Source organism: Eretmochelys imbricata, chromosome 3 (assembly GCF_965152235.1).
Source record: "Eretmochelys imbricata isolate rEreImb1 chromosome 3, rEreImb1.hap1, whole genome shotgun sequence".
NCBI lineage: Eukaryota > Metazoa > Chordata > Testudines > Cheloniidae > Eretmochelys > Eretmochelys imbricata.
This window is the reverse complement of record NC_135574.1, coordinates 120,246,398-120,269,656: the sequence shown is the minus strand read 5'-3', so window position 1 is coordinate 120,269,656 and position 23,259 is coordinate 120,246,398. Positions and strand designations below refer to the sequence as shown.

The following is a 23,259-nucleotide window of genomic DNA, read 5'->3' as shown; positions in this document are numbered from 1 at the left end:
AGGATGTGGAAAAATGAGAGAGTCCAGCAGAGGGCAACAAAAATGATTAGTGGGCTGGAGCACATGATTTATGAGGAGAGGCTGAGGGAACTGGGATTAGTCAGTCTGCAGAAGAGAAGAATAAGGGGGGATTTGATAGCTGCTGTCAACTACCTGAAAGGGGGTTCCAAAGAGGATGGATCTATCCTGTTCTCAGTGATAGCAGCTGACAGAACAAGGAGTAATGTTCTCAAGTTGCAGTGGGGGAGGTTTAGGTTGGATATTAGGGAAAACTTTTTCACAAGGAGGGTGGTGAAGCACTGGAATGCGTTACCTAGGAAGGTGGTGGAATCTCCGTCCTCAGAGGTTTTTAAGGTCAGGCTTGACAAAGCCCTGGCTGGGATGATTTAGTTGGAGATTGGTCCTGCTTTGAGCAGGGTGTTGGACTAGATGACCTATTGAAGTCCCTTCCTGATATTCTATGATTCTGTTATTCTAATGGAGCATCTAAAACCTCCATCAGAGATGAAATTTGCTGAAATGTGGAAAATAATTGAAAGAAATTTAAACAGAACTTCACTCTGTATCTGCAAGCAATGGGTGCAATTGATAAGGAAGACATTCAGAAGGTAGTCTTTTTTTTCTGACAATAGCAGGTTCCAATGCACTTGATGTGTTCAACAGTTTTCAATTAACTCAGGCACAGAAAGCTTAGTATGAAACTGAATTACAAAAATGTGAGCTGTTTTGCACTCCACATAACAATGAAACATATGAGGAAAATTTTTCACCTGAGAATACAAAAGGAAAGTGAAACTATTAAAAAAAGTTTTTGACTGCTCTAAGGCAGTAGTTTTCAAACTGCAGGTTGTGACTTGGCACTGGATCATGGCAGCTTTGGTCAGCACCAACTACCGGGCCATTAAGTCCCATCATTGGTGCTGCCCGGCTAAGGCAGGCTAGCCCCTACCTGTTCTGACACCACGCTGCACCCCAGAAGCGGCCAGCAGCAGGTCCAGCCTGGGGGGAGCGGGGGGCGCCACAGGGCTCCGCGCACTGCCCCCGCCCCAAGCACTGGCTCCGTGCTCCTATTGATCAGGAACTGGCCAATGGGAGCTGGGGGGGGGCAGTGCCTGCAGGTGAGAGCCACACAGAGCCGCTTGCGCTCCTCCACCTAGGAGCCGGACCTGCTGCTGGCCATTTCCAGGGCGCAATGCGGTCCACGGTGCCAGGACAGACAGGAAGCCTGACTTAGCACTCCTGCTGCGCCACTGACCAGGAGCCATCCAAGGTAAGCCCACGCCCCAATCCCCTGCCCCAGCCCTGAGGCCCCCCCCAAACCCAGAGCCCCTTCCTGCACCCCAAACACCTCATTCCTGACCCTACCCCAGAGCCTGCACCACCAGCCCAGAGCCCTGACTCTCTCCTGCACCCCAACCCCCTGCCCCAGTCCTGAGCCCCACAAACCTGGATCCCCCTCTTGCACCCTAAACCACTCATCCCCGGCCCCACCCCACAGCTCTCACCCCCAAACCCTTTTCCCCAGCCCTGAGCCCCTCCTACATCTCAAACCCCTCATCCCCAACTCCGTTGGGTCACAGGCATCAACAATTCTCTTCAACTGGGTCGCCAGAAAAAAAGTTTTAAAACCACTGCTCTAAGAGTTAGCACAAGATGTGCAAAGGCAAGCCTATCCTAGCTAGCTTGAATCTAACTAGTACAGGTAGCATTAGCAGTGACAACAGACCAGTGCGAGCTTCAGAGCAGGCCAGCAAGCCAAGTATGTACTAAGGCTCTGTGCCAGGCTTGTGCTCTCCACCCTGAAGCTTGCACTGCACTGTCTTCATTGCTACTGTTATTCACAGCAGCTAGATTCAGCCCATCTTGGGTGGGCTAGTCTTTGCACAGCTTTTGCTGTGTAGACATATCCTAAGTCTGAAGAGCCAATATTGCAATTCTGTCCCCAATAAGAGACCAGATTGAGATTGGAATCTGGAACGAAAATCTCAGAGAGAGACTACTGGGAGAAGCAGAATTAACCCTTGACAAGGCCATTAGAATTTGCCAAGCAACATAAGTCACCCAGTCCAGAATGAACCTTATGGAGGATGTACAGTGCTCTGACAATGTAGACATGATAGAGAATCCAAAATACCACAAAAAAAGAGACCGGAGGCAAAAAGTCACATAGAGCTGAAAGTCAGAATCATGCAAAAACAATAGCACATGGAGCAACACATGTTGTAACAAACAGCAGAAGCCTGGACAATGCTCAGCATATGGGAAAAGATGCAAGAATTGCAGTTGGCTTCAGCACTTTGCAAGAGTTTGCAAGCACCAGATGGCTGATACTAAGTACTTTTCTCTGCTGATGTGTCAGCAGGGTTTTGGCAGTGCCCTTAGAAAAACAGAGTACACATTTGTCCTCATTCAGCACTTCCTCTGGGAGCCACTATTTCCGCATACTGCCATTTGGGTTGTGTTCAGCACGCAAGGTAGATACAAGATGGAAGATACAAGATGTTTACAGTAGAAGAGTATGACCAAAGGGCTCCAGGCAGTTCTAGGAAGAGCCAGAGCTGTCGGGCTAATGCTAAAACAAACAAAAATGTAAACTCCATATTATGGAAATAGCATACCTGAAAGATACATTAACACAGCAACATGTATAGGTAGATCACAGTAATGTTGAGTGAGGCCATTACCAACACATCTGTCCCAACAGAACAGGAAAGGGTACAAAGATTCCTTGGAATGGAGTACTATGTAGGGAAATTTTTGCCTCATATAACTACTCAAACCAGCAACCTGGAAGTGCTACTGTGCAAAGATGTCCAATGGACATGGAATGAAATTTTAATAGTGAGTTTGAGAAACTGAAGGAGTTAATTAAAGATGACTCAGTCAGGAGATATTATGACAGTAAGCACAAGACTAAGTTGTCCATCGGTGCCTCCAGAAAGGGTAGTGGCACAGTCCTCTTATAACAGTGTAGTCAACTGGAGATGAGTGGCTTATGCATCATACATGCTAACAAAAATGGAGTGTCAGTATACTCATATAAAGAAAAGGAGTACTTGTGGCACCTTAGAGACTAACCAATTTATTTGAGCATGAGCTTTCGTGAGCTACAGCTCACTTCATCGGATGCATACCGTGGAAACTGCAGCAGACTTTATATATACACAGAGAATATGAAACAATACCTCCTCCCACCCCACTGTCCTGCTGGTAATAGCTTATCTAAAGTGATCATCAGGTTAGGCCATTTCCAGCACAAATCCAGGTTTTCTCACCCTCCACAAAATGGGAAATGTTATCCTCTGCTCTACCTTTTCTTGAATGCAGCAAGACTACCTCTGATGAAGCACAATATACAGCTTTCTCAAATCTTTTGTATTAGCTGGTGCTGCACACAGGATAAACAAAGATGATTAGTTTTAATTCCATACATAGCAGCTTACAATAATTAAGATGATGAAACACATGGCAGTCAAAACAGGTATTTTTCCTCAAACACTGTGCTGCTAAAATATAAAGATCTGTGAAATTGCACTGCAATGTCAAGGTTTTGCTATTCCCTGACCCTCCCTATGTAATTTAAATGAATATTTCCCCCCTGAAAGATGAACTCCAATTGACAAGTTGCTTCAGGCTTTTTACTCAGTTTTGCGTTTCAATCCAGGTATTTTAGCTTGGACCTTAGTCACTGCATCTCTGGCAGTCTTGTTCACAAGTCCCAAATAATGGTCAATTTGAGCCTGATGTCTCTCATAAATAACAGGAACACTGAAGAGAGAAATCAGAGCCAGTATCAGTAATGTCAGACCATTAAACAAGGCACCAACATAGGTGAATACCCACATCAACACTGCAAACTTCAGAGAATCAACTAAGTCATCGACTAAGAAAACCTGGATTTGTGCTGGAAATGGCCTAACCTGATGATCACTTTAGATAAGCTATTACCAGCAGGACAGTGGGGTGGGAGGAGGTATTGTTTCATATTCTCTGTGTATATATAAAGTCTGCTGCAGTTTCCACGGTATGCATCCGATGAAGTGAGCTGTAGCTCACGAAAGCTCATGCTCAAATAAATTGGTTAGTCTCTAAGGTGCCACAAGTACTCCTTTTCTTTTTGCGAATACAGACTAACACGGCTGTTACTCTGAAACCTGTCATATAAAGAAAGAGGCTTTGCCTTTAGTACTTTGTTGTAAAAAGTTTCGGGTCCTTATTTTTAGTTGAAATTAACCATAAATGATTTATTACTATTGCCAAAATGGAGCAGGCAAACACCCTCTCCTACCCCCAAGAATACAGAGATTATATTTTCAATTACAAATGTATGATTTGCAAATTGACTAGAAAGGGTAAAGATAAAAGGGGGAAACACTGGGGTGACATCATTGTAGGGGTTTACTATAGACTACCAAATCAGACAGAAGAGGTGGATGAGCCATTTTTAGAACAAACAACAGAAATATCCAAAACACAAGATCTTGTAGTAATGCAGGAATTTAAATACCCAGACATCTGTTGGAAAAGTAATACAGTAAAGCACAAAATTCCAGTAAGTCCTTGAAATTCAGGACAACTTTTGTTTCAGAAAGTGGAGGAATAACAAGGAGGACAGCCATTTTAGATTTGATCGTGAGTGACCAACAGGAAGGAATTGGTTGTGAATCTGAAGGTGTAAGGCAGTTTGGATGAAAGTGACCATGAAATCATAGATGTTATGATTCTAAGGACAGGAAGGAGTGAGAGCAGCAGAATAAGGATAACTGATTTCAGAAAAGCAGATTTTAATGAACTTAGAGAACTGGACTGTAAGCTCCCATGGGAATTAAAATCTAAGGAATAAAGGAGTTCAGGAGAGCTGGCAGTTTCTCAAGGAGACAATATTACATGCACAACTGTAAACTATCCCAATGCGAAGGAAAGATCAGAAGAATAGTAAGATGCCAATATGCTCCATCAGGAGCTTTTTAATTACCTGAAAAATGAAAAGGAATCCTCAAAAAAAACAAAAAAAAAAAAACAGAAGGTCCTTAACAATTTGTCCATATTTCCTATCTTTTAAAAAGAGAAACAGAGGACACAGAGAAGTATAGACCTATCAGCCTAACTTTGATACTTGGAAAGTGTGATGTTATTGAATTGAACTGGGACCATATAGAACATTGTTGCAACAAAGGTACTGTAGTTGCACCAATCTTGTATAAAGGGGATCAAATAAGGTGTCTCAGACAAGGTTATGGTTCGCTGGTTATGATTATTCTATGTGTATCATTTTTGTAGTTAAAGTTATGAATATTGGCTCTATACTGTCTGTAGTTCAAACTTGTGCTATGCTTCTGGGTGACACCCCAGACAAGTTGGTGTCAGCTCTGCCTAGCCTGCTTGATGGCCCATTAAGGACCATCAGCTATACAATTTCAGAGTAGCAGCCGTGTTAGTCTGTATCTGCAAAAAGAAAAGGAGTACTTGTGGCACCTTAGAGACTAACAAATTTATTTGAGCATAAGCTTTCGTGAGCTACAATTGACCCATTGAGAGAAGGGAGACGTGCCTTGGGACTCAACAAGGCATGCAGGGACATGCCTATGGACAGAACTCTGAGGTTTTTCCATGCCATGTGATGGACAGCTTGTCTTTGGAACAAAGAAAGACCACCTGGCAACAGAATATAAAAAGCTGCTGCAGCTCCTTCATCTTGTCTTCAATCCTGCTTCATACCTCTGGAGGGACTTTGCTACACTGAAGCTTTGAACCAAGGACTGAAAGACCCATCCCAGCTGCGGATATACTCCAGAGACTTGATTTGAACCTGCAGTTTATTCTACCACTGCTGCAAGCCTGATCCAAGAACTTTGCCATTACTGTATGTAATTGATTCCATTTAACCAATTCTAGCTCTCATCTGTATCTTTTTCCTTTTATGAATAAACCTTTAGATTTTAGATTCTAAAGGATTGGCAACAGCGTGATTTGTAGGTAAGATCTAACTTGTTTATTGACCTGGGTCTGGGGCTTGGTCCTTTGGGATTGAGAGAACATTTTTTCTTTTACTGGGGTACTGGTTTTCATAACCATTTGTCCCCATAACGAGTGGCAATGGTGGTGATACTGGGAAACTGGAGTGTCTAAGGGAATTGCTTGTGTGACTTTTATGGTTAACCAGTGGGGTAAAACTAAAGTCTTCTCTGTTTGGCTGGTTTGGTTTGCCTTGGTGTGCATAGAAGCCCCAGCCTTGGGCTGTAACTGCCCTGCTCTAAGCAATTTGTCCTGAATTGGCACTCTCAGTTGGGTCCCGCCAGAACCAGCATCGTTACAGAAAGCTACTGAATAAATGATTAAACCATCAGTTTGTAAGCACCGAAAGGATAATAGGGTTATAAATAATAGCCAGCATGGATCTGGGGATGATAGTGGATCATAAATTGAATATGAGCTAACAATGTGATGCAATTGGGAAAAAGACTAATATTATTCTGGGGTGTATTAACAGAAATGTCACATGTAAGACATGGGAGATAACTGTCCTGCTCTACTCAGCACTGGTGAGGCCTCAGCTGGAGTGCTGTGTCCAATTCTAGATGTCACACTTTAGGAAATATATGGATAACTTGGAGAGAGTCCAGAGGAGAGCAACAAAAATTATAAAATTATTAGAAAAACTGACCTATGAAGAAAGGTTAAAAAAAAAACCTGGCATCTTTAGTCTTGAGAAAAGAAGACTGAGGGGGGGACAGCATGCTAACAGCATGTTAAGTGCTGTTATAAAAAGTCTAGGTTTACTTGGTTCTGCCTCAGTGCAAGGAGCTGGATTTGAAGGCCTCTTGAGTTCCCTTTCAGCCCTACATTTCTGTGAAACCTGGGAGAGATTTGGGGGTTGCAGACATACCCTCTAGAGCATTTGACAAAAATACAGTGGAGCAAAGACCAGAGCTAGACATTGTTCATCTCAGTTTGATTTAAAAGAAAGAAAAAAAGAAACACTGTTCAGTCTCAGACAAAATGTGGACTATGATTGCCAGAGCAACAGCTCAACCGTGTGGCCAGGACAGCATGTTCCCAGCCCCTGTCACCAATTCATGGGGGAGCACTCAGTCCTAGATGGGATTTTGTTTAAAGATACCAGGATGGTGGTCCCTAAGGTGTTAGAAAAAAAATATTTTTAAAAGGATACATGAAGGTCATTTAGGGACTGAAAAATCTAAGAGAAGGCCTAGAGACATTTTATAGTAGCCTCAAATGAACAGCAGCATTGAGGAAACCGTCAAGGCTTGTTCCATATACCAGAAATACAGGCCACACCAAGCAAATGAACCCCCATGTTAATGGCATAGGAAAAAATGCCCCATGGGAGCAAAGTAGTCATAGATATACGTTTATGTTGGTTGGAAAAAATAATGTATTTGTTTTAAACTTACTCTAATTTCATTGAGATTGTTTTACTATTATGATTATTATTTATTATCTGTATTATTGTAGCACCTAGTACTAGAAGATACTACAGCTAAACAGGTGATTGTACACGTCAAATCTGTTTTTGGTAGGCATAGTATTTCTGACATAATAATGTCAGACAGTGGACCACAGCTTACTGGGCATAGGTTTAAGCAGTTTACAGTACAGTTTGGGTTAGACATGTAATCAGTAGTCCCCATTATCCCCAATCCAACACGTTGGTGGAAAGTGGTGTTAAAATCATAAAATAGCAACTGAAAAAGGCTGCAGAGTCAGACTCTGATCGGTACTTAGCACTGTTAAGTTGCAGGATGGCAGCACTAAAATATGGTTTGTTAGCTGTAGAAATATTGTCTCCCTGTAATGGTAGAAGCTGATGTCAGAGGAAGTGGGGACTTGCAGAAGTATGAAGAGACAGATAAAGCTAAACATAAAAACGCAACCTGGTTTGGGGGTCTGGGAACTGCCACCACTTCCTGAAAATGATGTTGTGTTCATCTGTGATGGAGATCAGTGACAGTGGTGTCACGTGAGGTTGCCCCACAGTCTTAATGTTTGTCACACAAGACAGACACATGCTGAGGAGTAGGCAACACCTTTTCCAATTTCCAGAAGGGAGGGAGATATGAAGCAGTGAGTTGAGATAATACAACAGGTTGAGACATAACACTATCAGAACAAATTACCATCTCCTGTCAACAGTAGTACTGATATTTCAAGGGAGATTTCCACAAGTCCAAGGAACAGTGCAAGGCACCTCAGAGATTAATTGAACATTGTTAATAAGTTTTGTTAGCAGGTGGGCTATACATTTTGGAATTGTGTGTTGTATCACATTAAGCGTTGTTATAATTAAGTTTGACTGGGAAAGGAAGATGTGATTTGAGGACTGTATCTTTTAGTGGCATAGCTTCACAGACAGGAAGTTCTGGCTGCAGAAGCCATGTTCTTTTATGCAGAGGCAGCGGAACTGGTCAGTGAATTGAGTATTTCTTTCAAGCCCTTTGGGCCCAAAGTGATTCCTGAATGCTACAGGCCACTGACTTCAATGGGGCAAGGATTTCTCCCCTGGTTTCTATTACTGGTTTTGATACTGCCTTCCTCAGTGACCCTAAATAAGTCATTCTCTGTGTGTTTCTCTGTGTTTAAAAAATAGTGTCATTTCCTAACTTCTTGGGATTGTTGAGGCTTGGTTCATTAAAATGTATAAATTATTTTTAGATCCTTTGGTGGAACATTATATGTCAGTGCAAAGTATAATTTATTATTAAATGTGATTTTTATGTCTTTACAGGGGGCTTACTATAGCTAAGAAGATTGCTCTTGATCATTTGTGAAAAGAAGATTCAATTTGTTTAGGAAATCGTCCCAAAAAGGGAGCAATAAACTGAAGATTTTTATTTTTGCAAATTTTTAACAGGCTTTATGCTTTATTTCATATCAAATTTACTTAAAGAAAGAGTGGCTGCATGATTATATGTGTAAATAGTGTTTAGTATTAATCCTTTTCACACTTGGATTACTATACAAAGAGTTTCAGAGTAGCAGCCATTTTAGTCTGTATTCGCAAAAAGAAAAGGAGTACTTGTGGCACCTTAGAGACTAACCAATTTATCTGAGCATAAGCTTTTGTGAACTACAGCTCACTTCATCGGATGCTCACTTCATGGAAGTGGAAAGTACAGTGAAGAGAGATATATATATATATATATACACACACACACAGACCATGAAAAAATATACATTGTATATACAAAGAGTTAATGAATTCACTATATGCATTGCAGTAATATAGGAATATTGGCTTAAGAAGGTTCTATAGTACCCTTTTTGTTAAGAAATCCAAATCAAGTATCCATTGCAGATATATTACATTTTATCCTTGAAGTCCATTCTGCATTTGCTCTGTTACTTAATAAAATCCTGGAGTGTATACATGCATATGAAGAAAATAAAGCAAGTTCACTCAACTCTAAAAAGATGTATTGCCAACTTCAGTTGAAATGAATGGCATTTTTAAAAAAGAAATGTAACTGAGTGTGCTTGTTTATGGTGTTGCAAAACTAACAAATTATCAGTAAAGTTAGCCTCAGATGTTTCTCTACCCAACTGCGCTTGGCTTTTTCCCCTTTAATGAGGGTTGAAAATAATTTTGGAAAATTACTAAAAAATTGCAATCCATCCATTTTTCCTAGAAGGTCAGTTATATGATACAGTGACATTTCTGCTTAATTAGTGTTTGTGAATACAGTGCAAGCTTGTAATCATATTTATACTTTTCAGATTGTATTAGTGAAAAAAAAGTCATGATGATAATATGTTGCAAAAATTCTCCCACGATAAAACTTCCACAGTGCAATATAACAGGAGTGTCCATTCTCTTTGATCCTGAAGTATGAGTGATAAGTGTTCTGTTATCAACGGCTAATAGTTCAGTTAGTGCCCAATGTTTAAGATAAACCAGATTCCATCCTATTTAAATGCAGTACTAGTTTAAAGATAACCACAGAATGAATCCTGTGAAAGTTCACATAATGAAAAAATCTCAGTATCTGTATATGCTATATTTAAAGTAAAAAAAAAAAATTTTATAGCATCCATTTCTGATTCTCTTCTTTTGAGTGGCTGTAGCATGGAAGAGGAACATAATTTGTCCAGCCAGCCAGCCAGCTTTCCCTGTTTGAATGAGAATGTTCTAAGTTAACACTTTCTAGGAAGAACACTGACATTTATGTAAAAACTTGCTTTCCACAAACACGTGTCAATAAAATATCATTGAACTTTAATACAACAGATGCATGATTATGACTGAAATAAATTCATCTGAACGTTTAAATGAATAGGATTAACACTATTTCCCCAGATCGACTGACCACACACTTTCTGGACTTCATGATCTATATTATGCATCTTCAATTGACTGATTAGGCATTAGACAAATTGTACTACATTTCCTTTCCTCTGCCCCAAACATAAAATAACCAATAATCTTGGAAATATGCAGAAGGGGACAGTTAAGAAGTAGCCTGGTGTATTTGGGTGGAGTAGTTTGGTAAAGGCCATTCTGGAAGGTTGGCATACCTGGGTGGGAAAAGAGTTACAGTTTACTTGTAGTATATGATGTACAATAGTTGTGGTAGTGATAGGTGGAGAAGAAGATATATGCTGTTAGGCGACTTAACTTGTAATTTTCTTGGGTTTGTGTCAGGCATAGTAGATGTGGGGCAACCTTAACTAATGCACAAGAGAGATTTTGTGGATGAATATACTGTAGATTAGGCTGGTAGCATCACATATTACTAAGGTTGTCTGACACTTCCCATTCTAAGACCCTGTTTTCAGTTGCTTATATCTTTGCCAGACTTGAACTGTTCAGGCTGAAATTCTACGTGTCATGTCTGCCTCAGGTTCCCTTTTTTTTTTCTTTTTCTTTTTTTTTAAATTTTCAGCCAAAACAGTTCAGCTACGTCTGAGAATGAGGCTACTGAAATAGATATGGTTTTGCCCATATTAAAAATGGTGACAACTTTTTATTTTAGAAACTCTAGTATCCCCATACTTTGAAGCAAGGCCTTGAAATTTGGCAGGGGGTGGCCTTTGTGTCAGGGATGGATCTTTCTCTGTTCCTGTGAAAGTCTGTTCCTATAAAAGTCTGCCCAAATTTGGCCAAGTTATAAGCCTATGAAAAACAGCAGTTTGCACATGCTCAGGAACGTGCTACAGCTTGGCAACTAAAAACACCAAAGATTTGGTCATCACTGAGCATGATACAGCCCAGAGCTGAGCTGAACTTTCCCTGCAATTGCAGCCCTAGGCTGGATCCAGGCACTGGAATTGACAGCACAGATTCTCTCTCTACTGTGTTCTCCCTGCTGGGCCCAAGCAACACAGTGAAGGAAGCTGCCTGATTTGAGCACAGAGGACAAAACAGCCAGACTTGGGGTTGTCGAGAGAATAGATTGGGACAAGGAGTCCTGAAGAGGGGAAAAAGATGATAAAGTCATATCATGTGATGATGATATCACCCTTTTTCATTCCATTTCCATCTCACGAGGATGTTAAATAGTAGCTACTAGAGTCAGACATTTTTAAATCAGCAGGTCCATATAACTTGCATCCAAGAGTTTTAAAAGAGCTGGCTAAGGAGCTCACTGGACCATTAATGTTGATTTTCAATAAATCTTGGAACACTGTGGAAGTTCCAGAAGACTATAAGAAAGCTAATGGTGTGCCAGTATTTAAAAGGGGTGAATGGAATCACCTGGGTAATTATAGCCCTGTCAGTCTGACATTGCTCCTGGCAAGATAACGAAGTGGCTGATACAGCACCTGATTAATATAGAATTAAAGGAGGGAAATATAATTAATGCAAACAATGTGGGTTAGTGGCAAATAGATCCTATCAAATTAACTTAATATCTTTATTTGATGAGATAACAAGTTTGGTTATAAAGGTAATAGTTGGTTTCAGAGTAACAGCCGTGTTAGTCTGTATTCGCAAAAAGAAAAGGAGTACTTGTGGCACCTTAGAGACTAACCAATTTATTTGAGCATGAGCTTTCGTGAGCTACAGCTCACTTCATCAGATACATACCGTGGAAACTGCAGCAGACTTTATATATACACAGAGAATATGAAACAATACCTCCTCCCACCCCACTGTCCTGCTGGTAATAGCTTATCTAAAGTAATCGTCAGGTTAGGCCATTTCCAGCACAAATCCAGGTTTTCTCACCCTCCACCCCCCCACACAAATTCACTCTCCTGCTGGTGATAGCCCATCCAAGGTGACAACTCTTTACACAATGTGCATGATAATGAAGTTAGGCCATTTCCTGCACAAATCCAGGTTCTCTCACTCCCTCACCCCCCTCCAAAAACCCACCCCCATACACACACAGACTCACTCTCCTGCTGGTAATAGCTCGTCCAAACTGACCACTCTCCAAGTTTAAATCCAAGTTAAACCAGAACATCTGGGGGCGGGGGGGGGAGGAAAAAACAAGAGGAAATAGGCTACCTTGCATAATGACTTAGCCACTCCCAGTCTCTATTTAAGCCTAAATTAATAGTATCCAATTTGCAAATGAATTCCAATTCAGCAGTTTCTCGCTGGAGTCTGGATTTGAAGTTTTTTTGTTTTAAGATAGCAACCTTCATGTCTGTGATTGCGTGACCAGAGAGATTGAAGTGTTCTCCGACTGGTTTATGAATGTTATAATTCTTGACATCTGATTTGTGTCCATTTATTCTTTTACGTAGAGACTGTCCAGTTTGACCAATGTACATGGCAGAGGGGCATTGCTGGCACATGATGGCATAAATCACATTGGTGGATGTGCAGGTGAACGAGCCTCTGATAGTGTGGCTGATGTTATTAGGCCCTGTGATGGTGTCCCCTGAATAGATATGTGGGCACAATTGGCAACGGGCTTTGTTGCAAGGATAAGTTCCTGGGTTAGTGGTTCTGTTGTGTGGTATGTGGTTGTTGGTGAGTATTTGCTTCAGGTTGCGGGGCTGTCTGTAGGCAAGGACTGGCCTGTCTCCCAAGATTTGTGAGAGTGTTGGGTCATCCTTTAGGATAGGTTGTAGATCCTTAATAATGCGTTGGAGGGGTTTTAGTTGGGGGCTGAAGGTGACGGCTAGTGGCGTTCTGTTATTTTCTTTGTTAGGCCTGTCCTGTAGTAGGTAACTTCTGGGAACTCTTCTGGCTCTATCAATCTGTTTCTTTACTTCCGCAGGTGGGTATTGTAGTTGTAAGAAAGCTTGACAGAGATCTTGTAGGTGTTTGTCTCTGTCTGAGGGGTTGGAGCAAATGCGGTTGTATCGCAGAGCTTGGCTGTAGACGATGGATCGTGTGGTGTGGTCAGGGTGAAAGCTGGAGGCATGCAGGTAGGAATAGCGGTCAGTAGGTTTCCGGTATAGGGTGGTGTTTATGTGACCATTGTTTATTAGCACTGTAGTGTCCAGGAAGTGGATCTCTTGTGTGGACTGGACCAGGCTGAGGTTGATGGTGGGATGGAAATTGTTGAAATCATGGTGGAATTCCTCAAGGGCTTCTAGATCCTTAATAATGCGTTGGAGGGGTTTTAGTTGGGGGCTGAAGGTGACGGCTAGTGGCGTTCTGTTATTTTCTTTGTTAGGCCTGTCCTGTAGTAGGTAACTTCTGGGAACTCTTCTGGCTCTATCAATCTGTTTCTTTACTTCCGCAGGTGGGTATTGTAGTTGTAAGAAAGCTTGACAGAGATCTTGTAGGTGTTTGTCTCTGTCTGAGGGGTTGGAGCAAATGCGGTTGTATCGCAGAGCTTGGCTGTAGACGATGGATCGTGTGGTGTGGTCAGGGTGAAAGCTGGAGGCATGCAGCGCAAGTAGAGTAGGGGCTTTAGGGGACGAGAGCTGAGGAAGCGTTGTTCTAAATCAGCCATAAAAATGTTGGCATACTGTGGGGCCATGCGGGTACCCATAGCAGCCCCCAACTAAAACCCCTCCAACGCATTATTAAGGATCTACAACCTATCCTAAAGGATGACCCAACACTCTCACAAATCTTGGGAGACAGGCCAGTCCTTGCCTACAGACAGCCCCGCAACCTGAAGCAAATACTCACCAACAACCACATACCACACAACAGAACCACTAACCCAGGAACTTATCCTTGCAACAAAGCCCGTTGCCAATTGTGCCCACATATCTATTCAGGGGACACCATCACAGGGCCTAATAACATCAGCCACACTATCAGAGGCTCGTTCACCTGCACATCCACCAATGTGATTTATGCCATCATGTGCCAGCAATGCCCCTCTGCCATGTACATTGGTCAAACTGGACAGTCTCTACGTAAAAGAATAAATGGACACAAATCAGATGTCAAGAATTATAACATTCATAAACCAGTCGGAGAACACTTCAATCTCTCTGGTCACGCAATCACAGACATGAAGGTTGCTATCTTAAAACAAAAAAACTTCAAATCCAGACTCCAGCGAGAAACTGCTGAATTGGAATTCATTTGCAAATTGGATACTATTAATTTAGGCTTAAATAGAGACTGGGAGTGGCTAAGTCATTATGCAAGGTAGCCTATTTCCTCTTGTTTTTTCCTCCCCCCCCCCCCCCCCAGATGTTCTGGTTTAACTTGGATTTAAACTTGGAGAGTGGTCAGTTTGGACGAGCTATTACCAGCAGGAGAGTGAGTCTGTGTGTGTATGGGGGTGGGTTTTTGGAGGGGGGTGAGGGAGTGAGAGAACCTGGATTTGTGCAGGAAATGGCCTAACTTCATTATCATGCACATTGTGTAAAGAGTTGTCACCTTGGATGGGCTATCACCAGCAGGAGAGTGAATTTGTGTGGGGGGGTGGAGGGTGAGAAAACCTGGATTTGTGCTGGAAATGGCCTAACCTGACGATTACTTTAGATAAGCTATTACCAGCAGGACAGTGGGGTGGGAGGAGGTATTGTTTCATATTCTCTGTGTATATATAAAGTCTGCTGCAGTTTCCATGGTATGTATCTGATGAAGTGAGCTGTAGCTCACGAAAGCTCATGCTCAAATAAATTGGTTAGTCTCTAAGGTGCCACAAGTACTCCTTTTCTTTTTGCAAAGGTAATAGTGTTGATATAATACACTTGGCCTTCTGTAAGGCCTTTGACTTGGTATCACATGACATCTTGATTAAAAAACTAGAACGATATAAAATTAATATGGCACACATTCAGTGGATTTAAATGATAGGTCTAAAAATGTGATTGTAAACGGGGAAATATCATTGAGTGTGTTTCTAATGGGTCCCACAGGGATTGGTTCTTGGCCTCACGCTATTGAACATTTTTATTAGGGACCTGGAAAAAAAAACTTCAAATTATCTCTGATAAAGGTTGCAGATGATACAAAAATTGGGGGAGTAGTAAATAATGAAGAGGACAGGTCACTGAGTCAGAGTGATCTGGATCACTCGGTAAGCAGTGCCCCAACAAACAATATGCATTTTAATATGGGTTATATGTAAATGTACACATTAGGAACAAAGAATGTAGGCCTTACTTACAGGCCGAGGGACTCTAGCCTAGGAAGCAGTGACTGAAAAAGATTTGGGGGTCATGATGGACAATCAGCTGAACATGAGCTCCCAGTGTCACACTCTGGCCAAAAGAGCTAATCCAATCCTGGGATGTATAAATAGGGGTATCTTGAGTAGGAATAGAGGTTATTTTACCTCTATATTTGGCACTAGAGCAACTGCTGCTGGACTACTGTGTCCAGTTCAGGTACCCACAATTCAAGAAGGATGTTGAAAAAATTGGAGAGGCTTCAGTGTAGAGTTATGATAATGATTAAAGAATTAGGGGGGAAAAGCCTATAGTGATAGGCTCAAGGAGTTCAGTCTATTTAGCTTAACAAAAAATGGTGAAGGGGTGACCTGATTACAGTCTGTAAGTGCCTACATGGGGAACAGATATTCAATAATGGTCGCTTCAATTTAGTAGAGACAGGTATAACACAATCCAATAGCTGGAAGCTGAAGCTAGACGAACTCAGACTAGAAAGAAGGCAAAAAAATTTAACAGCGAGGAAATTAACCATTGGAGCAATTTACCAAGGGTCATGGTGGATTCTTCATCATTGGCAATTTTTAAGTTTTTCAAAAAGCTATGCTCTAAGAATTATTTTGGGGATGTTCTATGGCCTGTTTTCTACAGGAGATCAGACTATATCAGTGGTCTTAAACCTTTTCTTCACTGTGCAGACCCCAAAAAATTTCAAATGGCGATGCAGACCCCTTTGGAAATCTTAGACATAGTCTGTAGACCCCCGCCCCCAGGGGTTTGCAGACCATAAATTGAGAACCACTGTTCTCTAGAAATGACAGTCTTTCACAGACCCCCCAAGACATAGTCTGTGGACCCCCCAGAGGTCTGTGGACCACAGGTTGAAAACCACTGAACTATATGATCACAGTGGTCCTTTCTGGCCTTAGAATCTGTGTACAGTTACTGTTTATTCAACAAAATGTCTAGCTCCTTATCCCACTGTGCATGGCTCATTCCAATAACTTCTTAAAACTTACTTTTTCAAAGAGGTCCACAAATGCTGACCCATGTCAGTAAAATGCTGCTGTCTTTCCCCAAAAGCTGTTAAGTGGCACCATCGGCCATGTTTCCCAGTCCACTTTTGTTGTTGTTCAATCACTGACTATTTAAAATTCTGCCACTCTTACACATGCCAAGCAGCATCACAGGCCCAGATTCCACAAGATTATCTGCATGGGCAGACCTGACCCCAAATAGGACCCACAGAGATCAGCTTGTATGCTTGTGGCCTTATTGCATGAGTGGTCCTATTTAAATGAATGGGACTACTTGTGGAGCAAGGAACTAGCTTGGGTGGCAAAATAGGCTCTTAAGGCACGATCCTAAGCCTGCCAAAGTCAGTGGAAACTTTTCTATTGACTTCATGAACTTTGGATCAGGTCCCTAGATTGCAAACTCCTTGGAGCAGGGACCACAGTTTCCCTGATCTTGTGTAGGGCCAAGTATGATGTCATCAGTTAAATAATAATAATCAAAATATATAATAAGTGTAACCCTTCTGCCCGTCAGAGTTGGCAGCAACAAGGGCCGGGTTCAGTATCTAGGGGTTCCATTCCAATAACACAATGCAAAAGTGGCTCGAGCCCCCACCCAGTGACCTGGGATAATATATACTACCCCCCGGGCGCCTCCAAGAGGCAATACTTCCCCTCTCCTAAGCACAGAGTCTGAGTGTAGCAAAAGCCTTTTAATAACAGAGAGAAACAATGTGGCATTATGTTGGGGAAACACCACCAACAGGATTCATAACAAAACCCATGAGCAAAAACCCACCCCAAGTAAATTGGGGCATGTCCTTTCCCTTTGGTTCTTGAGTCCAGCAACCCAAAATCATCCAAAGTCCCCAAAGTCCAACAACTCAAAAGTCTCTGTCCCTGGTCAGGGTAGCCCCAGAGTTCAAAAGTTTATCTGCAGAGTTTTACCTCCCAACCTGGGTGGAGATGGGGGGGCGCTAAGGGGCACCTTACGTGGTCCAAAGCTGGTTGCCCCACCTCTCCATGGGGCTCCGCTCTGCCAGCCACCCCAATGAGCTGCTCCAGGCATCTGACAAACTGCTCTGCTCCACCAGCCACTCCGCTCTGCCAGCCGTCCCGCAAACTGCTCTGCTCCGCCAGCCATCCCACAAACTGCTCCACCATATATCTTCAGGCTCTCCCACTACTTAACACAACACTCAGTGATTTCAGCTCTTAGTAAGTTTAGCTCTTTTGTGATTTCAGCTTGTAGTAGGGGAGCCTCAGTGCTGGTGCACCATTAGCCCAAAGTGAATTCAGCTCAGCAGCCTGTAACTAGACTCCTAATGGAATCAAAATTAGCTCTGATATTCTACAGTGAAGAAAGGAAGAAGTGCAATTAAAATCTGAGGCCCATATCACCCAGTATTAATACCTGTCCCTAGCCTCTTTCTCTCTCCACTGGGTTTTGGAACATAACCCTTGTCTAGCGAGTGCTGCTTAGTTGATGGTGAGTCCCTCCATCATAAAAAAAGGCCAAGTACCGTTCCACTGTCCTTGATACACATAATCAGGATAATAACAGTTTATACCTACCGCAATAGCAGAGAAACTGCGGCTCCTACAGCAGCCAAAGTGACCATCTAGGCAGGGTGGGTGTGCCTATGCAAATGAGATCAGTCCCTGAAGTTCTTTTCCACAACCCACCATGACTCGCCACCAGATGTCAGGGTAGAGCTCATCCTGACTCTGCTTATATAAGCACTTAACTTAGCAGGACAGATACTCCTAGTTGTATCATGTCAAGTGCCTCAAAAGCGGTTGATTTTGGACCTGATGGAATTAGGGGGTCCGATCTCAGAACTAGGGGTTGGTGCCAGTATACATTTTTTGTGAAATGCTGCAAGGGAAATATTTTGGATCTTAGTATTTTACTAACACGAGAACAGTACATTCCTAAAACAACTTACGGTGTGTGAGCACTTCTATTTCCTTGATGAGGCATCTAAAAGGAAAGTCCTACAAAGCAGCACAAACATGGAACGTGCTCTTAAATCAGTATCTAGGAAATGCAGTAAGAGCAGGGCCGGCTCTACTTTTTTTGCTGCCCCAGGCACCGGCTCCCTAAGCTGGTGCCTAGAGCCGGCCCTGAGTAAGAGGAACACTGGGCAACCCAAGCTAAAATAGAAACCAGGAGTTTTCTTCTCCTTGCCTACTATAAACCTTAGCTCAGCTGAGGAGAAATGAGCTGAACACAAGATATATGTCTACAGATATATTTGTATGTTTAAGCAATTGTACAAGAACAGTTCACCCTTATGAAAATATTACTTCTGCAATGATGCCAAAGTCACTGTTTGCATGGTTATCTGCAACATAAGTAGCAGTTTCATAAGATAATTTTGCCTAATTTCTACAAATATTTTACCAATTTCATTTTGGAGTCAGCATTCCTGTCTCCCCTCTGAGTTACAGCATGCACTCCTCTCTATAAATCCTGCATTATCATCTGTTCTAAAGAAATACTGATTGGATGAAAGTTAAAGGGAAGAGGTTAATTGCTTGATTTTTTCCAAATTAAAAACAAATTGCCCTTGATACGGGACGTCATATGCAACAGAGGTTATGCTGTCTGCAACAAGAAATCTGTCAATCAGTGGTAAACTTTGATCAGGCTATACAATGTGCTATGTAGCAAAATTACATTTTTTTCACTTCACCTCTGCTCTGGGAAAGTACCAGCAACTTTTACAGTGGAATCAGCACTAGAATATTTGTGCATCAAAAGTGTCTCCTCTGGCAGCAAAAATGGAACAGGAGCTGCCCTCTTGAGGCAAATCTCTTGCATAATAGAAGCCAAACTCTATCTGACTACTAGTCTACCATACAATCCAGCATACTTTGCACTAAGCAGCTTGTACCATTAATTAGGTCACTCTGGTCCCAAATCTGCCCTCAGTCAGACTCTCCCCTCCCCTCCCATCCCACCCCTGCCCTCCATCTCCAGTAACTTCCAGCTGCCTCAGTTTTCCCATCTGCAAGATAAAGATAATACTAATCTTTGTAAAGCAGTGTGAGATTCGCTGATTAAAAGGGCTAATAAAGAGCTCATTGTTAAGAGAAACTGGGAGTAGAATTGGATTCTACTCCTATATTTAAAATCTATGGTTGTATCTGTTTACCCAAGCCTTGATTAGTAGTAGCACGCAAGAACATTCACTTATTTTTAAGTGATGAATTCTCCCTTTTGGCTACATGGAAGATTCATACTAAACTGATATGTGCCAAAGCAAAACACTCAACCATATTCTGCCCAGGGTGCTACCCAGGCAACCCCACAGAAATAAAAAAGGCTGCACGGGTTTAACTATGATCAGAATTTAGCCCATTGCTAATATGGTCCCAGATCTTTGCAATATAAGTTCAGGGGTCTGCCCAAGCCATTCTCATTACAGGTTTGGGGTCTAGAGCCAGAGCCACAATGTATTTAGGCTCCTAATTTCCACTGAAAGCAAATCCCTTTGTGGATCTGGACCTTCAACAATAAAACATCAGTATCTGAGCTAATCTATCTTGATTTATATGCCACTTTCTTTAAAAATTGATGTTTGAAGTAACACATGCACACTTCTCTTATTTTTGTTTCCTTCACATTTATTTCAGGCCATAGTAGGTGTACGTATTTCTAGACTCTAGTAAAATAAATGCCTAAGGACGTCTAAAGTGTTCCATTATAATATCCTCTTTAAAAATCTCAGGTTTTCAAATAGTGAATCGAAAAGAAACACACTGAAGCAACCATTATTATTTATGACTGTGGAGACAAGAGGGAATTCCTCAGACATCCGGTGCCTCCCAGCCCTGCAGGGGCTAGGCTGCATCTTCTGCAGGGCAGAGTGCAGAGGGAGCTCCTGCTGTGCAGCAGCTACCCCTGTGGGGCCCTTAGACTTTTAGGCTCCCCGCGGCTGCAGCTTTTGCAGGGGTTCTGAACTGGCCCCGCACATGTGTGTCTTTTTTGCTGAGAGGCGCGCTGGTGGCATGATATGAAATGTCACGAGTTCACCTCAGTAGCTCGAGCTATACAGCTTGGTGCCAGCTAAAGTCTAGGCCGAGCGGGAAGTCTGTTGTGCACCAAGGACAGTACAGTTACCCGTCTCCACACCACTAAATACAACTACTATGCTGGCATCGTCAGTGAGTGTTATTCACCATTATGGCTGAAAGTGGCCAGGAGATTACATTTGGCTTCTTATGCATTTTCTGGTGTATTACAGGCAGTGCATGCAATGACTGTTTGTTTGAAACGGAGAGCCCCTTTTTTAAAAAAAAAAATGTTGCATACCACTTTCAAGAAGCTCACTGCCACCAATGGCACACGTACCACAGTTTGGGAACTCCTGATCTAAGTTCTTATATTGGCACCCATCAATGGCATATCTGATCATCTCCCACAAGTAAAGAACCACAAAGATACTTCTCCCCAGCGGGCAAGAGTCAAAATTAGTTTGTTTTTTAAATTTATGTGGAAAAATGACGAGAGATACAAGACTAACTTCAACAATAGGTCTGAAAAGAATAAATGTGAGACCAGAAAAGTGAGTATGTTTTAAATTAGGACTTTATATAATTGGGGGAGAGGGGAGGTTACAAAATCTCCATTATTATTTATAATACCCTTTTTGAGGTTTGAAAATACAAATTCTTTCCCTTATAATTTTGTGCCATTTATTTTGTTCCCCTTTTTTAATAAAAACGTGTTGAATGGGCTAAGATCTACAGATATCTACTGGTAAAATAAACTGCAGAAGTTAATGGGGAAGGTATCAAACAGTTAAAGAAAAAGGGGGGGGGGGACCAGAAGTGGTTGTGGTTACTAATATCCAATAATTTTTAAAATGCGGTTACCACATTGAGGAAGAGGTAGAACACTGTGCTATGACACGTGTGGCAGCATCTCTATTAAGATACAAGGACAGTTACAACTGCAGAGCAACACTAATTGACACCCTGGAAGCATGAGCAGTCAGTATACATGCACACCATTTGCAGAGCCCTCTGTATGCATAGGGATCCAATGGGACACATTATTAATTTAGAGTATAACTACATTTTATTCTACATTTTATAAAGTTTCAGTGGTTTTGAAGGGTCTGATCCTGAACTCCTTATTCAAACCAAAATCCCCTTGGGATCAGCCCAAAAATTAGCTTATTATAGCAGGGGCACATTACAACTATTAATGTCTGCCAGTGTTTCCATTATAAACTCCTACTTTAAAGGTTCATAACTTTGCAATAAAATGTACTGTTGTGGACTCAAATTTAGCATAGCAAAACTCAATCCAGGAGAAAAATCTGTTTCTGTTATGTGCAATTATTTTTACAAGACTTAATTAAATGTTTTGAATTAACTTGCTTGAAAAAGGCTTATTTTTTGGACCAGGAATATGCCGTGTACACTGAACTGCTGAAACAGGCCACTGCTAGGATATCAAAGAGAGGGGCTATTCACTAACCCACAGCAAAATCAACAGCAATATTCACAAGTCACAACCCAAGTGGAGGGCAGCGGTAACTGGCAGCCTCCGTCTGCCGTTGTACCAGGGAGAGTTCAAGGAGACAGAGTACAAAGAAAAGAATATGACTACTCCTTTAAAAAAATCTGGAGAGTGAGACATAGGAATCTGTAACCAGTTAGGGAGTTATCATTTGTTTGTGTCTAAATGCTGACTTAAAATATTACGTCTGATAACTGAGTGGATAAGGGAGCAGAAATGCATGTGACAGGAAAACCAGGTCATTGCCAATATATATATACAGGGGTGCTCGTGAATGGTTGTTTGTTCTTTTTGCTTGCCAGTAGACTTTCTTTTGTTTTCTGGTGAGTCCCGGAGTGCTCCTGAAACATGCAAGTGTTACCATTTCAAGAGTAAAAGAAATGTTTAAAAGACCATATACTTTTTCAGAGGACTTTTGAGTTTAGAAATGGTTTGTTCTGTCTGGGGGAAGTAAATAAACAATTGGATAACTATAAAATTTATGTTATTTTGGATAATTCCAAGGGGCTAGTATAGAATGTAATTACTGGTGGGTTGCTAAGGGAACTTTATTATGTTTGTTGTAAATTTTGAATTTGTCATGCAAAAACAGCCAGTGAAAGCTGCTGTTCCAGGCTGGCTTCTTATACCTGGGATGGTAGCATGAACTTTCAGCCCATGACCTTTTGGGAAATGTAGTTTATTACTATTTATTTGTGTTGTGGTCATTAGTGCTAGAACAAGGGGTCCTGGGGATGCTGCCACGCCCCCTGACTTGAAGTAGTTTCCATCACATAGAGGGTTTACAGTTTGGTTCAATGGCTCTCAGCACCCCCACTATCATAGGCGCCAATTTTCCCCTGCGCCGGTGGGTTCTCATGCCCTCCCACCCCTTTCCTGCCCTACCCCCATTTCAACCCCTTCCCCAAAGTCCCCACCCCAACTCCATCCCCTCCCTGACTCTATTGGACCCCTTCCCCAAATCCACGCCCCGGCCCTGCCTCTTCCCTGATTGCACTGCGTTCCCCCTCCTCCCCGCCGCGGGAAACAGCTGTTTTGCGGCGCAAGCGCTTGCAGAGGAGGCGGAGGTGGAGTGGAGGTAAGCAGGAGCAGGGGGCGGGGCTGGGAGCTGCCAGTGGGTGCAGAGCACCCACCAATTTTTCTCCATGGGTGCTCCAGCCCCAGAGCACCCACGAAGTCGGCGCCTGTGCCCACTATACAAATTGT

The 23,259-nt window shown here is 42.2% G+C and overlaps 1 protein-coding gene across 1 annotated transcript in view; it reads left to right on the top strand.

Moving 5' to 3' along the window:
* The window catches only part of RSPH3 (radial spoke head 3), a 33,918-nt gene extending 25,005 nt beyond the window's left edge, over window positions 1-8,913 (top strand). Inside the window, exon 9 of the mRNA XM_077812161.1 lies at window positions 8,747-8,913. The gene's annotated coding sequence lies outside the window, so the exon portion shown is untranslated. The remainder of the gene's footprint in view (window positions 1-8,746) is intronic.
* Window positions 8,914-23,259: the final 14,346 nt, after the last annotated feature.